General features: G+C 37.2%; 1 long non-coding RNA gene across 1 annotated transcript; it reads left to right on the top strand.

The window, feature by feature from the left end:
* Positions 1 to 5,218: 5,218 nt before the first annotated feature.
* LOC122309168 lies at positions 5,219 to 7,691 on the top strand. Its single transcript, XR_006242368.1, has 2 exons — positions 5,219 to 5,793; positions 7,165 to 7,691. It is a non-coding gene; the product is annotated as an uncharacterized LOC122309168 (long non-coding RNA).
* Positions 7,692 to 13,062: the final 5,371 nt, after the last annotated feature.

Raw genomic sequence — 13,062 nt, 5'->3', positions numbered from 1 at the left:
CAGAGTTACTAAACCATGATTTAATGCAAAAATTTCATAATCAGTCTCTCCACTCTAAGGCCGTTCCCTATGCTCTCTACTCGCATAAACCCGGTTCTAAACCAGGTTCTCAGCACAAAAGTAACAAATCTTGTTTCTCAAGAATATCTAAAGGCTCGAGTAATTCTCCTACCCAATTTCGATAGCCATTATCTCACCTACCATCCTCGTCTTCAGCTGCCCATGCTCCATTTGAATCGCATTCACGATCCCGATCTCAGATCTGCAAACGCGAGGGACATCAGGCCTTGGATTGCTTTAATCGCATGAACTACTCCTTCCAGGGACGTCATCCTCCTACTGAATTAGCTGCTATGGTTGCTGAGGCTAATACGACTTATTTAAATCAGCATCAATGGTATGCCGACAGTGGTGCTAATATTCATGTTACCTCCGATATTGCTAATCTTACGACTTCTCAACCTTATGAAGGTGATGACTCCATGGGCGTAGGTAACGGGACAGGTTTGCTTATATCTCGTACTGGAAATGCTTCCATTAAAACATCTTCATCTACGCTTGCCTTGAATAATGTTGCTTATTGTCCTAAAGCTTTCGCTCATCTTCTCTCTATCAATAAATTTTGTAACGATAATAATGTTCTTTTTGAACTCATTGGTTCTGATTTTTTTGTGAAGGAAATCCTGACGGGGGACACGCTATTGACAGGACCAAGTGATAATGGATTGTACTCGATCAACCTTCGTCAACTATCATCACCAAAACTGCATGCTCTCACAATGATTGTTGGCGTCAAGGCTTCTACCTCCACTTGGCATTGTCACTTGGGACATCCTTCCACAACAATTCTTTATCGTGTCATTTCTAATTTTTCTCTTCCGGTTAGTGATTCAATAAATAAATCATCCATTTGTGTGTCTTGTCAACTTGGAAAGTCAAAACAGTTGCCTTTCGCTGATTCTTCAAGAGAATCGACTACTCCTTTGGAACTAATTCATTCTAATGTTTGGTCAACTTCCACTCCTTCTTTGAGTGGTTGTCGCTATTATATAATTTTCATTGATGACTTCACTCATTTTTGTTGGATGTTTCCTATTTCAAATAAATCCGATGTTTACTCTACATTTGTTAAATTCAAGCTTTTAGTGGAAAAACAATTTAATTCCACCATTAAACAATTCCAAAGCGATAAAGGTGGTGAATATTGTTCTACCATCTTTAAGCAATTTCTAAGTGATAATGGAATTTTTCATCGATTATCATGTCCTCATACGTCTCAACAAAACGGCACCGTCGAGAGGAAACATCATCATATTATGGAAATGGGACTTACTCTTCTCGCTCAATCAAGATTATCTAAGAAATTTTGGGTTGATGCGTTCTTAACCGCTACTTATATAATTAATCGCTTACCTACTAAGGTTCTTGATAATTTATCACCTTATGAACGGCTTTTTCATCTCCCTTCTGATTTCACATATTTTCGAGCATTTGGTTGTCAATGTTTTCTGTGCCTTCGTCCTTATACAAATGATAAATTATCATATCATAGCACACCTTGCATTTTCATTGGTTATTGTTCTAATCATAAAGGCTTTCGGTGTTTTGACCCTTCCTCTAGACGTGTTTATATATCTCGCAACGTGATTTTTGACAAAGGAAAGTTTCCAGCTCATGTACAATCCAACGTCACTGATCCTACCAGCTACGTACACCCTTCAGGTAATTCTCCAAGTTTACTTTTCGCCCCTCCCTCATTTTCTTTTACTTCTTCCCCTGTTTCGTCTAATATTCCAAAGACTTCTTCCCCAAATATCTCGCATGATACTGACTCACCCGATACCCATCTCCACTCTTCTCTCCCATCTCTCAATTCTGACCAAACCGAGACTTAGATTACCTTTCCCCCTTCCACTGCACCTTCTTCTTCTCATCTCCCTGAACCACAAAACAGTGCATCTCCTGAAACCCAAATTGATGGCTCACCTATTCCTATGGCTCCCTCACATCAAGTTACTAGATCCCAAATCGGTCATCTTAAGCCCTGTAGCTTTCCTGATTTTAAGTTATATTCTACTCGTCATCCTCTTCAAGCATTACATGCAGGTGTAGTTATCTCTGAACCTTGTTCCTATGCTCACGTGGCGTCTCAACCCAAATGGCTTGCAGCAATGGAAAGTGAGTTTCAGGCCTTATTAAAGAATGAAACATGGTCATTGTGTTCTCGACCACCTGGTAAAAACGTGGTCCCTTACAAATGGGTCTTTAAGCTCAAGTGGCGACCTGATGGCAGTATTGAACGTCACAAGGCCAGACTAGTTGCTGTTGGTTATCTTTAGAGAAGTGGTATTGATTTTCATGATACATTCAGCCCAGTCATCAAACCTTCCACTGTTCGTATGGTTCTTGCACTTGCCGTTTCTTTCAATTGGGAAATTAGGCAACTTGATGTTTCTAATACTTTTCTCCAGGGCATTTTAGAAGAAGAGGTCTATATGACTCAACCGAAAGGCTTTGAAGATCCGGTCCATCCTCAGTTGTTTGTAAACTTTATAAATCTCTCTATGGGTTGAAACAAGCCCCTCGGGCTTGGTTTAATCGACTGTCCACGGCTCTTTTGGCATTTGGTTTTCAAAATTCACAAGTTGATCCTTCATTATGTGGATGATATTCTTGTTACCTCAAATGATCAGGCCTTCATTACCTCTCTTATTTCTGAATTACAACTTGAGTTTGCTATGAAGGATCTCGGTCAGTTGACGTATTTCTTGGGTATTGAAGCCACACGCAATCCTTCAAGATTACATCAACTGCAAACACGGTACATTATTGATCTTTTGGACCATATCGAGCACCTTGTGTCTCAAGGTCCAAACTGTCCAAATATGATGGAGAAGCTCTTCAGGATCCTTCTGAATATCGGCAAACGGTGGGGGCTTTACAGTATGTTACTCTCACACGCCCTGACATCTCATACTCAGTGAATCAACTCTGTCAACACATGCAAGCTCCAACCACGGCTCATTGGATAGCAACCAAACGTGTGCTGCGATACTTGAAGAATACACTTGATTATGATCTTTTCTACAAACCTGGTTCATTTGATATTAATGCCTATTGTGACTCTGATTGGACCGGTGATCCTAATGATAGAAGATCAACATGTGGTTATGGTGTTTACGTTGGACCCAATCTCATCTCTTGGTCTGTAAGAAACAACCTATGGTGTCTGAATCGAGTACTGAAGCTGAATACCGTTGTTTTGCTCTTGTTACGGCTGAAGTTTATTGGTTGCGCATGCTTTTGTGTGACCTAAAGATTTCCCTTGATTCTGCTCCCGTTGCTTGGTGTGATGATATCAGTACTTTAGCTCTTGCCTCCAATCCAATTTTTCATGCACGATCTAAACATATTGAAGTGGACTACCATTTTGTCCGTGAAAAGGTGGCCAATCGAGATGTTATTCTTCAACACGTTCCCAGTTCTCTCCAACCTGCAGATATCTTTACCAAGGGACACACAACTGATCGGTTCTGTTATCTCCAGGAAAAGCTCTCTGTTTTGGATCTCCTTGCTAGTTTACAGGGGAATGATAAGGATAAAGTTCAATCTATAATAAATGATATTGAAACTACGTAACTTACCGAAGATATCATAGTTTGGTGGTTGACGTGGTTCTCTGTTTTTCACATTGCTCTGCAGCAGTTACCTTTTACACTTAAGTTTAAATTCTTGTAAATCGTATCCTTTGTAACAACTTTAATTATATATATGAATACGAATGCATACGTCTCTGGTAAGCAGTTCAAGAGTTCTTTTAGTTCTTTCAGGCATAAGGTGTACTTATCTTGCTGCTTCGTCCATTCTGACATTACCTAAGCAAAGGAATTATTATAGCCTTCAGCTGGAATGCTGACTAGCGAATCAATTAATTGCTCAACATTAGGGGAACTCATATGAACCTGCAGTTTAAAGTAAGAAATATTCCAGACTCAATCCATAGAAAATATGAGGGGGAACCTAACTTCTCAACGACACCAGTAATCAGGCAATGTTGAGGAAATTTGACAACCAACTCCACCGATGATAAGGTACAAACCTCAAAATATAAGAGTGAAGCCCCATTTCAGCAACTTAAAAACCAGTACAGCAAAGAATGGATGCGAATAGCAAGGAATTTCACTTTTAGAATTTTCCTCATGAATTTTTTTTTTTTCTCCTCCAACGGGCTTTGAGCTATACATGCAACTACCAGGGAATAATAAATGTGTCAAACAATTCAAAAAAAAAAAAAATAGCAATGAACTTCTCAATCCCACTATTTGAACAGATTGCATTTGTCTAACAAGAGCAGCAACCAAGTTTCGAATATCTTGAGGCTTACCTAGAGACATAGCCGCTTGATGCTGTTATTTGCCCAATTGCCGAAACTTAAGACATAGAGACACAGAGAGAAAGGCGAAGGAGAGGGATCCTCACCTAAGACGTTGTCGTTGAACAATGGCCACAAAGAAGGATGCGCGCCACCAAGGGGAGCGGACATTCGGCCTGGGCTCGACTTGAGGGGGGCTTCTGGAGAGAGAGAGAGAGAGAGAGAGAGAGAGAGAGAGAGAGAGAGAGAGAGAGAGAGAGAGAGAGAGAGAGAGTAACCTGTATTGGACCGTCGCCGTTGACAGTGGCTTTTGGGCGCGGAGGGAAGAGCTTGGGCTCAGAGGGGGAGAGCGAGACGGTTGGGTGCGAAGAAGTGAAAATATTGGGTCCTAGCTTTCTCAAAACTAGAAGTCAGAAGAAGAAAATAAATAAATAAATAAGTCGGTAGTAAACGGATAGTAGAGAGTACAAAGGGTATCATTACCCTTAACTTAAACTATTCTTAATTTAAATTACCCCATTGTTATTTACAAACTATTCCATTATTATTTATAAAATTCTTATCTCATTTTATTTTCTAAACTTTTTCTTAGTTGTTGTCTACATTTTCATCACTATACAACGTTGTTTCACTATTTTTATTATCTATTTTTTTCATTTGTTTTGTTATATGTACTCTTTATTGTTTATATATAAAATAAATAATAAAATCTCTCTTTTTATCATATTAAATTTTTGAAATAAGTAGTAATTTTATGTGATATCGGAGACAAATTTGAACTCTTGTAAAACAAAGTGAGTATATATCCAAAGAGACAGACTGAAAAGGAAAGGAAGACTTGTCAAATATAACACCTCGTGACACATAGAATTTGTTGCTAGTAGGATCAAAGCACTCTGCCCCTTGCCCTCTGCCCTAACCCCTTCCCCTCCATCTCAGTCCCTCACCGCTCCCCCTTTGTCTCTGCCCTAACCCCTCCCCCTCCATCTCAGTCACGATTCTAACCCTCCCATTTGTCTGGTAAGAGTTGATCTTTCATCCTATCTGTGTAGCAAAATCGGCCCTTCTGAGTTGATCTTCCCCTTCTATCTAAATCTCGAGCCCTCTCTCCCTGACTTGTTTATTTTTTCTCTGTGGCTGATCAATTTTCTAACAGTCTCTTTTTACTCCACTTGGAGAAGTATTTATCGAGAAAAATAGACCAATGAAGTGTTGTTTGATTTCATTGTCATAATCTCAAATCTCTAAATGGCCTCATAATACCCTCCATTTCTCCTTCTCTCCACTTCACGAGGGCAGCTTTTCGCACCTATAACTAGCTTCTTCTGGATTGCGGACATCACGCTACAACCTGATAGCAGAAGCTTTTTGCAGTTGATCCAATCAATCTGATCCAAACTACCGAGAAGAAAACGAATTTCGTATGTAACTCCCGAAGCCACTCTTCGTCGTCGTCTTCTTCTATTAATTTCTTAAGATTTATTCGACGATTCTTTGAGTTCTGATGTTTTGAGACTAACTTTGATATTTTATTTTCTTTGTTATTAAACCTAGATAGCCTCCGAATTCACTGTCGTAAGAATACGATTATTATTTCTACTGCGTGCTGTGTTTGAAAGTCTATTTCATTGTTATGAAGATCACATTTACTTATGTTGTTCAGCTCCAAAATGCCAAATACTGCTCTCAAAGCACTGGCGAAAAAGTGCCTTTCCTAGTCTCATGCTTTTGATTTCTATTCATTGTGATCACTGATAGTAATCCCTTTGTTCACTTGGAATTGCCGATAATCATATAAATTTGAGGATATAATTAAAAAATCCCCAATTAGTTGTTTTTACTCACAACGCTAGTTTTACAAGTACATTGTTGATGTTATAAGATTTGCATTATTTACTGTTTGATGCTAAATTTTTTAGGGTCTGCATGCAAGAATTAGTTATTAAAACTTTGTTTCTTACTTGAATTGTAGATTCAGGGGACTGGTATGTAGTTCGTTCAATCAACGCCTGAATTTTGGAGAGTAGAAAGTTTTAGTTTATTTAAGATGAACAAGATTGGAAGAGAGAGAAGCCATATATTTGGAATCCCCACCCCTCATTTCCATAGCCAATTAATCAACTGGCACGCCAATTGATCATTAGGTGAATTTCTAAGGGAGGGAAGAAAATTGCTAACTGATTATTATTCGAGACTTTACAACTAGATAAAGAAAAAGGTCAAGCAATCCCATTTTAGATTCTTCAGTCACGTTCAGTTGGCTCCATTGAATTTGTTCATATTCCCTTTTACAGTGGGATATTTGGCTACTCCTGGATAATTATGGCGGAACCCATACTTAACCACTTATTTTGAAAGATGCAAATGCAATGATAGGTATTGAACTGAATAACTAAAGCTTTCTTGTAATAATGATTGGTCATATTTTTCCCCATGAATCTGTACTAGAAACTTATATGCTGCCAAGCTCTTCTTTAGTTACTTAATTTATGCTAAAATGTAGAATTGTGTTACATCTTGGAAGGGGAGGGTTTTTCATCCACCATCAGTTTCTATTCTATGTGCTGCAAACATTTTGTCTCTTTACTGGTATATTTAATGCTGTCGTGATTGGTACATTGAATGTTGTGGATTTTCCTTCTTTCTCTCTCACCACTCAGCATTCCCTCCTATAAATGTTACATGATGAGATCTCTTTGATTATTATCAATGGTTATATGGCTAAATGTTATTTCCCTGCTTAATGAACTAAACTCATAAATTTGTTTTTCCTTCATTGATTATTGTTGTAGAGTCTTAGTTTGGTTCCCATCCTATTGTGGAATAATGGATATAAGTACAATGAACCCTGGACAACTGACTCTCTTTGGATCTGCATTTTGTGTGATGCTTACAATGCACTTCACAATACAGTTATTGTCGCAACATCTCTTTTACTAGAAGAACCCAAAGGAGCAGAAGGCTATTATAATTATAAGTTATCCTTATGGCTCCCATATATGCAATTGACTCATTTTGTGGGTTTGTTAGATATCGAGGGAAGCAAAGCGTTCTTGGTTGAAGAAGGAAAAGCGAAAATTATTGTGTTTGTACTAGGTTATCACAATTGTAATAGTTTTGGCTTGGTTCGGATAAATTGTATGTAAATTTACACGTTGTATAGAGTAAAGTGTTTTTAAATAGATTAATTGTAATTGTACTCCCCTTATGTTTTGGTTATGATGTACAAAAGGGGTATATGTAGGTACATTAAATTAACCTGTATAATGAAAAGTTGAGTTTAACAAACAGCTTGAGCACATGGTTTGATCTCCTGAAATCTGAAGCCACTCTAATTATAACTTATAATTGATCTACACACTTGGTAGTGGCGTTGTGGATCTTAATCTACATGGCTCTTGTGGATCTTCTTGCAACTGATTTTATACGTCAAATTCTTAATAACACAACAGACAGCATATAAAATGCAGCACTAACAACAATATAAGGTCTTGAGTATTGAAAGGTGAGAACTTCCATATAAAGCTTAACAACTTTGATTGGTTCTAACTTAAAGCTCTGAATACAGCTACCTACCATTGTATACTAAAACATATCTTAGACAATAAAGCAAGGATGCAAAGGAAATTGAGCCTTTTCAACCCCGTTGTAGATTAATTAGTACCACAAAAATCTGGCCATGAAGGTGAAGCACCAGAAACATGATGGTCATGAAGGAAATAGCCATATGGAGACAAATATCACCAAAAAAGTTGCCAAATTTCCTCATCATTTTCACACGGAATTAATGTACAATATTCATCTACATAATAGAAAATCATGGTCTTCTCTCTCTTAGTGTATACAGAGATCAGTGCATGCTTAGCAAACACATAGGATGCTAAAGTTACATGAACTAAATATATAGCAAATGAAAATCAACATCCTATCTTTGCTTCCAATCTTGTCAATTTTAGTCAATCTGAAGTTTGTACCACAAAGCCATTCAGAATACTGGGTGGAATGTTTACCGAAGTTCAAGACCATACCTGAAAAATGGCAGAAACAGATACATCAGATATTGAAAGCCAAAATGAGGAAAATATGTCTAATGATAAACTAGAAAAGGAACACAAAAAGGAAAAGCACTTATTGCTAGCTACTTTATTCCTTTTTTTTTTTTTTTTACGGATTCTCTTTTAGCAATCAAAAGATCATAGAGATGACTTTAGGTGTTGTGATGTGTTTTCCTCTTGCAGACTGACATTGCTTCTGTTTTGTTAGAAGCCATTGGCTAAATCAGATTTTTTCTGTGTCAAATTGAGTTGATGTTCCTTCTATATATTATACTCTGCAAGAGACTTGTAATCCAAAAAAGCATGCAGTTATCAGTTCAAATATTCATGCTTTTTTCTAAACATTCTTTAGTCATGGAAGTACTCATAAATAATTTTATTCTTTTTTCTCCCCCCTGAATGCAGGCCCTCAGTTCCCTTTACTTTGATAACTCATCAAACAACCTGTGCAACCAGCAGTGTGTAAGTACCCATGTTTCTTGAAGCATAATCTCTAGATCTATAAATGATGAGAAAAATTGTTCTAGAAATATGGAGAAAGAAACTGCATATTTCCAAAAGACCCCGGACAGGTATGCTTCATTGGATCTCTCACCTCTTTAAAAGCAAGTAGAGGAGGCTTTGTCATTGGAAAGCATCTTATGAACTTAAATTTTCATAAAGAAAAGCATTGAAACAACAAGGTTCTCAGCTTTATAAAACAAAAATATTCATAAAGAAAAGCACACTCCACTTCTTTACTAACCTGTTCAGTGGCATACATAAGAAACATCAAAAGCATTACACCTCAATATAGGACAATTTCACTATCAAGCATGTCAGCCAACTGGCACAGACACTTCTTCTAAGAAGTTGTGACTGTCTGTTTAACAAGACAACACAACCAAAAATCTTTTGAGTATGAATTTCAAAGATTCACGGTAAAACCCTGCCTTAATAATTGTGATAATTTATTTTATGCGGCTTATGGACCAAATAATTCCCTCACCAACCATCTTATCTCATTCATTCAATTCTGTACTTTTAACTATTTTGGACAAGAATATGGAGTGTTGTTCAAAGGCCAAAATAAATAAATATGGTGCTTCCCTACTCAAATAGTGCAATAAAAGTTTGAGACCTGCTACACAACCTCCCCTCCCTCGCAACCTCCGCACACTGCATCCCAACCCCTCCCCAGCGTTTTCTTCTGTACAGATTCATCACACAGGCCGCGGTGTTGCTTCTCACTGCTTGTCTTCCAAATGGAGCCATCCGGGACTGCCGATATTGGTCTTTTATGACCGAAGGGTTTATGATTTTCTCTCCATTCCATTTTCGTTTCCCAACATCCCGTATATTGTGTGTGTTTGTGTTTATTGAATCTGCAGCTTTGTGTTTTTTGGATCTGTGTTTTTTTATATTATAATGGTTGCTGATTTTGGGTGAGAAACTTTCATTGTTGGATATGTGTTTTTTGAGTCTTTATTCTTCCCCTGAATAATCTCATTCACTGTGTATAGCTTTATTTCACAGCACATAAACTAGAACTTGTGTTGTGCAAAATTACCGTGGTACTCTACCAGCCATAGAGTTCATAGCCAGATAAGATGCATTATTGGCACTCTTTCCGTGCAAATTTCTTGATTTTAGCTTTCAACCTTTGGATTAAAAACTAATTTTAATGCATTAGCAGCTAATCTTAAAACAACAAGACTTTGCTCAAAGAATAGTGTGTGTGTGTGTGTGTGTGTGTGTGGGGGGGGGGGGGGGGGGGGGGGGCATGATATTGCTCAGAAAAATAATTAAATAAAAAGCATGAAGTCTTATAAAATTGTCACCAAGGAACATGATTATTTTCATTTTCATTTTGCTTGAAATTGCGGATGTTATTCAACGCTTAGCAAGGGAGATGAATTATATCATGTAGTGTAAAATAGATAGCATTTTATAATTCTATAGTTAAAATTCATGGGTGCTTTTTATATTTTGTGAAAGTGAGTAGATGAGAATGAAAATTATTTTTTTGGATAAAAATTTGTTAGATATTTTTGGTATTAGAATCTTGGAATGTTATTTTGGTTTTTTGTCACAAAATTAAAGACCAAGTTAGCATTGATACAAATGGTATTAGAAATTATGACATTGATCACAAATATGGAACATAGAAAAATATTCCACCATTAAAGAATGAATAATAATGTGGTTGAAGAGTCACATGGGTAGATTTAATTGATAGATATGAAAGGTTAATATGGGCCGCTCTCAAAATTCGATGGTTTAATTAATTTGAATCCATACTACCTAGTATGTGATGAAGTATGTCCCCGAGTGTGTACGTGCCACTGTGAATTTGCATTACTGTTAGTGTTATATATTAGTAAATATGAGTTTTTTTTTTTTTTTAACGGATTGAGGCTACAGATATATACGTAGTTGTTACTGTATGTATTATTGTCATGGCTTTTTTTCCCCCTTTGTTGATACATGTATATACAATGAAGTTTCAACATGCAAAGACACTAGACAGAAGGAAGGAAAAAAACAAAAAAAAAGGTGGGTCAATAGCCAATGGTGCATTGAATTCTTAAGAATACTCTTGTCATTCGTCACAGTTCCAACACTAATTTCTTCTGCAAATTGCTGAAAAAGAACACAAACGAACAGATCATTTTCGGAAGTACTCATAGTGTCACAATTCTTAAACAGCATGTCTAGTTGCTTGTACTGTAATCATGAATAAAAAGAAAAACGCTCTGGAACCGTACGGGCTGATTTCAGCCTTTTAACAGCAACCAATATAAGGATGCCATCTCAGCATTACATAAATTAACACCATGGACTTCAGCCCATGTGATTTCTACCTAGAATGAAATACACTGCTAAAGGAAATGTTCTTCCCTTCCCTCTGCCTCTCATAGCCGACGAGTTGTATTGCCGCCACCAGTTCCACGCAGCCATTTCATCATCGAGCCATCCAAAATGTTACAGGAAGCTGAAGCTCACCTTCTCCACCACCGAGGAACTGCACAATTTCTTTGTCAATCAGCTAATCTTAGGCGCAATAGAATTAGAGGCTATTCAGGATCAAGGAACAACAAAAAACAAAAACCCAGTAGTAAGTCTTCAACAATAAACCACACAAGGATAGGATTGGTCAGAAGTCAGAACTTAGAGAGAGAAAAAAATAGAGAAGAAGATAAAGTTCCACCTCTACGTCCTAACAAAAAAAAAAAAAAAAAAAAAACCAAAACTTGTTAAAATTGGCCTAAAAGTTCGTTGAATGTTAAAGACTAGACGCAATCAGGTCCACCAAACAAGTAAAAACCTAGGAATCCGGCAATCTAATTCACCACCACCTCCATCATCTAACTTTGACTTTGACGGAGAGCTTTTTCTTCTCCTTTTTTGGTGCTTTGTCCTTTTGTCTTTTGCTTGCTTTTTTATTGACTTGGCCGAAAGTTCGTTGAATGTTAAAGACTAGACGCAATCAGGTCCACCAAACAAGTAAAAACCTAGGAATCCGGCAATCTAATTCACCACCACCTCTCATCATCTAACTTTGACTTTGACAGAGAGCTTTTTCTTCTCCTTTTTTGGTGCTTTGTCCTTTTGTCTTTTGCTTGCTTTTTTATTGATTTTGCAGACAGAATATGCCACCTGTTTTTAGATTCTCGTAAACATTAAGCAAATTGCAAAGAGCAAATCTTTTCACCGGTAAGTGTTTTTAATCGTGGATTCGGTGAGAGAAGAGGGTGAGGGGAGGGAAGAACCCACGGCGTCAAGGGTGAGTAAGGAGAGGGGAGGGCTCTGGCTTCGTGAGAGAGAGACGAGAGTGAGTGAGGGGAGGGGAGCGGAGGGAGAACTGGCTTCGAGAGACCAGGGTGGGAGAGAGAACTGGATTTGGTGTGGTGTGGGTGCATCTTAGATGTATTGGGTGGGTTACGTGGCAGGTGTAATTGGTGACTGATTTAAGCTCTTTGATACATCTACCGGTTAGAAGTTATTCTTTAATAAAAAAAGAGTTTTGCTACATATAAATAAAGTTGCGTATTAATCTGCGTATCAATATTGATTCATTCCAATAATTATACTATTTTTAAAAAATCTATTTTTAATAAAATTTATTTTTTAACTAATCACGTCAAATTAGTGCGTAAATTAGTACATAATTATATTGTAATTATATTTTTCCATAAAAAAGACCAGCTATTCCAGCCTTCAAACTGCAAAAGTGAAAAGCTATGATACCATCCAAAAAAGTATTAGCAATGCTACATACAGTCGTGGAATTGCAAACACCGCACAATTGCTTTAAAAAAAAGTGGGATCCACGATTAAAAAGTTAGTTTTTTTTTATGTGGGTTTCATATTAATTCATTTTTTTCAAAGCGACTGTACGTCGTTTGCACAATCACAACTGCAAATATCATTTCTAAAAAAAATATATATATTATCACATAGACAGAGCACCTATCTATTGAGGATAGTAAAGATGGATGGCATTCAGGTGGCACATCACATCTATCACAGGCTGTTGGCCTATCATAATTACCAGATAGTACGTACGGTTCGGATGAAAAACAATGTCAACCAGATGAACCCTCAATTATGAAAAAAATGATATTTTACAGATCCAGTATTAGTAACAATGAT

The sequence above is a fragment of the Carya illinoinensis genome, chromosome 5 (genome assembly GCF_018687715.1).
Source record: "Carya illinoinensis cultivar Pawnee chromosome 5, C.illinoinensisPawnee_v1, whole genome shotgun sequence".
NCBI classification, from domain to species: domain Eukaryota; kingdom Viridiplantae; phylum Streptophyta; class Magnoliopsida; order Fagales; family Juglandaceae; genus Carya; species Carya illinoinensis.
The sequence above is the reverse complement of the archived record's forward strand: the minus strand, read 5'-3'. Positions and strand labels throughout refer to the sequence as shown.